Source organism: Aegilops tauschii, chromosome 4 (assembly GCF_002575655.3).
Source record: "Aegilops tauschii subsp. strangulata cultivar AL8/78 chromosome 4, Aet v6.0, whole genome shotgun sequence".
Classification (NCBI taxonomy): Eukaryota; Viridiplantae; Streptophyta; class Magnoliopsida; order Poales; family Poaceae; genus Aegilops; species Aegilops tauschii.
This window is the reverse complement of record NC_053038.3, coordinates 207,596,598-207,600,795: the sequence shown is the minus strand read 5'-3', so window position 1 is coordinate 207,600,795 and position 4,198 is coordinate 207,596,598. Positions and strand designations below refer to the sequence as shown.

Below are 4,198 nucleotides of genomic sequence, written 5' to 3'. Positions count from 1 at the left end.
GAGGTGGACACCCCCGGCAAGGCCCTTGCCGGGGCGGCCTCCACAGCCCCGGCAAGAGCCTTGCCGGGGCAACTCGCCCAACGCCAGCAGGGCTGCCACCCTTGAGCCTGAGAGTTCCAATGCCTTCAACCACAATGGAATCAAGGCTCGGGAGGCACCTTCGTGGTGGCATGCAGATCTTTGTGAAGACCAAGAGCATACAAGACTAGATAAATAACCAGAAGACGAAAATCCTCGGCAAGATCCTTGCAAGGATACCCACGAGACCCCGGCAAGCCCCTTGCCGGGGACGCCACGACGCCACGGCAAGACCCTTGCCAGGGCCCCGGCAAGACTCTTGCCGAAGACATCCGTAGGGCCGCAGCCAGGCCCACATCTGCCAAAGCTCTGCCGCCGTTCCCATGCAACTGCCAGCCCACCAACTAGGTGAACACCTGCGTGGCGACGTGCGGCCTTTAGGCCGACTCACCAAGCACATGTGTGGTGGCATGCAGATCTTTGTGAAGGCTCTGCCACCGCACCAACTCACCAGCCAGCCAGCCAGCATGGCACTACTCGCCTCGTCAGTTCGGACGCGCGTCGAAACCAGGCGAGACGGCGACAGCTAGGACGAGCTTCCTTGCCGTCCCCGATAAAGCAAGAAGGGCACGTCGACAGCGCATTAAATGCATTTGTCCTATGGTGACAGAGGATAGGCTCGACCACTGTATAACTTTTCACCTCCTGTGTGCCACTGTGGTAGCCCCTTTGTCTATAAAAGGAGGCCCGCGGCGTACTGGGAGAGGATTCAGACTCTTTAACCCTGCACGCCTTGTAGCTACTCCAAGAGCACCAGATAAACAAAAGCCAGCAGGAGTAGGGTATTACGCGTCACTTGCGGCCCGAAGCTGGATAATCCCCCCCCCCCCCCTGCGTTGATCTCTCAATCCCGCTCTTTTCACAGCCCCGCGCCCGCCAACCGTTGCAAAAGGGATTCCTCGTGATCCCATAGGTGTCATTTCCCCCGACATCGAAGGTTCAGACTTCTCTCTCACATAAAAGAATTTTCTTTTTTTAAGTTTTGTAAGTGTTCTACTTTTTCCAAAATTTACTCACTCTTTGTTTCAAAAGTTTGGATTTTTGTTCCATGGACTTGCTGGTTTCGCCCTGAACTTCCGTTTTCTTTACAAGTTTACAAACATTACACAGACGTCCAGAGTTGCAATTGTAAGTATATACTAAAGAAATTGGATCCATTATCTTTAAAGATGAACACTTTGAAAAGGACACTGGCTAAATGGGCAAAATGGGGCCAAATGGCAATGCAGTGGAGCTATTCACCACCACACATTTTTTGTCCTCTCATCATTGTTCGTGTTCTCTCTCACACTTTGATTGTCTTTTTGCTTCTTCTCTCCTAGGATGATTAAATCCAGCATTGCCGTAGCAACTAGGAACATGCATAAATACCATCACGCGGAACAGTGATGTTGAGGGCCTCCTGTATCTTGTACTGAGGAATTCTGCTCTCCGATCTAGGGTCTGGCGAAAAGATCAAATCCCTGATATGAGTCCTATTGCAAGGTGACATGGTTGTCAACATGTGAAAAAGAAAACATATACACTGCACTGGACTCACCTGTTTTTGATGGGGGTTGGCCAGTTCTGCAACGACGGGGATAGGGGAGTTCATGGGTGCCGCCGAGAACCGGGCGCGGATGGCCCTTGTCTGGCTCACCGAGGTCGTTGTAGTAGTCATAGCGATACACACGGTCCCACTCCTCATACTTTCCGGTTGTGCCATCGCCTCAGAGATTGTTGAGTTCATCTTGACCGTATTGCACCAAAAGTGCAGCATTTTGCTGGGCAGATAGGTCTGAAAAAATAGCGAGAAAATGAAGCGACAGATAAACAAAACAAAACCTGTGAGAAGCAGGACCTCAGTCCCCCAAACCCAGGCAGGCAGGTGCTCTGGGATTGAAAACAGGGCTACTACCAATTAACCTGTGAGAAAAACAGAATTCAGTTTGTTTGCTTGTGATCTGTTTCTGAAGACAAGTTTATATGTCTGTCTCCCAATCCCCTGGTCATCAGGGGAACACTTAAACATAGTTATTTTTCCTTTTGGTAAACAATAGAAAAATTGGCATCTTGCTATAAGATATAACGACTAGCTAGTTGTGGATCGAGAGATTCGGATATGCGCGGGGATGGGTGATTCTTGTCCAGAACAAAAGCCTATTAAACTATCAAACTGATGACACCTGCAACTTGTTGTTTTATAATTGTAATAATACTGGTAACTTGTATGAACCAGTCTATTATCTATGTGAACAAAACTCTTAAGATGAGTTCAGTCAGTAGGGATGCCAGCGGAGTAGTCCGTGGCGGCGCGTGCGAGCAGTCCATGTTCTACTCATGCTCTGTGTCTCCCTTTGTTCTTGCTTATCCATCAAAATCAAGGCGTCGACTTCATTAGGAGGAAGAAAATAGCATTGGCAGAATAGCAGTAGCATTAGCTAGAAAGGCTACCTCTTGCATCTTCAGGCCGGCGGATCTTCACACACAAGCAGCTAGGACGAGATGGTGTGCACCTTGCGAGCCGGATCCTCGGAAGTAACCTTCCTCGAGAAGGTCGAGGTGGCCTTTGCGAGAAGGTCAACCAGCAGGGGTTGGGGAAAGCAGACGAGTTGGGGGCGTCGCGACGGCGGGCGGACGCGATGTGGAGCAGCCGCAGCGAGAAGAAGACAGGGCGCGGCGATGGAGTGCAGGGACGGGGTTCCGATGCCTGGTGTTGACGGCGGCAGAATCCAGCAAAGATCACTGGAGGAAGAGAAGGAGAAGAGGAAGGGGTTGACAGGATTCACGTCGGCAGCAAGAAGGGGACTGCGTGGGGAGGCGGCCATGATCTGCATGCCAGGATGATGGTGCTCGAGGATCCCTGGCGGAGGCGACGATTGGGCCGCGGAGGAGCGTGCGGCCATGGCGGAAGTGCGGCAGCAGGTTCCCGGTGGCGTGGGCGGCGCCCAGCGACCCCGCGCTGGTAGGTCGGGGGGCGGCGGCGCCTTGGGTAGGTTGGCCGGCGGGAGGAGGCGTGCATGGCGGCGAGATCCAGCGAGGGTGGCGGCACTCGAGGGAGGGGATCGAGCGAGGTCAAGGTGGGGATCGGGGCAGCGGGTGGGGTGGGGTGGTTTTTTTGGATGGGAGGTGCGGGAAGTGGGGGATCGGGGATGATGGGGGATCGAGGGAGGGTGGGCTTTTTTCTGTCACTGCTAGGTTCGGGAGTTCGGGAACAAGTCCATCGGGCCCAATATAGGGGTCGTGATCCGAATCTCTACTATTACTATTGCCACGGGCTCTTGAAATAGTTTACAAGAGTTACATGTTAAATTCCACACGTACAAACAATAAAACACAAATACAATTATTTAATAACTGAAGTTCATTTTTACAATGCAAATTGATAACATGAAGAAAAATTAACGACATGTCCATGTAACAAACCGAGCGATGTTCCAACTAAACATCTATTACAAAACTATTAATATCTAGATGATGCGCTTAAGTAATTCTTTCACAATATCAGGAAAGTTTCCTTTAGCTTCATTCCCACGATGTTTTAGCAAGTGTAATAAAAACTGCTTCCTCAATTCATACCCATCCCGCACAAACAATACATGTAGTTATTATGAAAATTTCACGCCGAAGGTCTTAAAACATGTAACTGACAATACTCACCGTGCAAATCGACTTGACCAATTCTTTACCGTTCCACCAGAGCATGAAATGAAAAACAAAATAGCTAGACACATTCCTGCAAAACTTTAGATTAATAATATATAGAATGTAGTGATAACAAAAGTAATGTTTTTGTTATGAATCCATTACCCGTCTATACTCGTTGGAACACCGAACGGAAATAAACGTTGCCATTTAGTATATCATAATTCCAACCAGGCAGCTTTATTTCGAGTGCTTCTTTGAAATCCCTTGCAAAACTTTTTAATTTCAGTGCATGCCTCAATTTTTTTTCCTCTAACGATTGTGATGTTTGAATAGGATCCAGAATATATAGACGACGTGCCTCTTTCTCGATGACGTACAAGATGTATCGGCCGATGGATGCATAGGGAAGATAAATCTACAAGTGGAGCTATTAGAAACAACAATAAACCATGATAACAATGGACAAAATACTTTACTTACCTTGTTGCACGAT

General features: G+C 49.1%; 1 long non-coding RNA gene across 1 annotated transcript; it reads right to left on the bottom strand.

The window, feature by feature from the left end:
- Nucleotides 1-1,075: 1,075 nt before the first annotated feature.
- LOC109764596 (uncharacterized) lies at nt 1,076-3,254 on the bottom strand. Its single transcript, XR_012181797.1, has 3 exons — nt 2,512-3,254; nt 1,619-1,855; nt 1,076-1,521 (listed from the first exon to the last, which is right to left on the bottom strand). It is a non-coding gene; the product is annotated as an uncharacterized lncRNA (long non-coding RNA).
- Nucleotides 3,255-4,198: the final 944 nt, after the last annotated feature.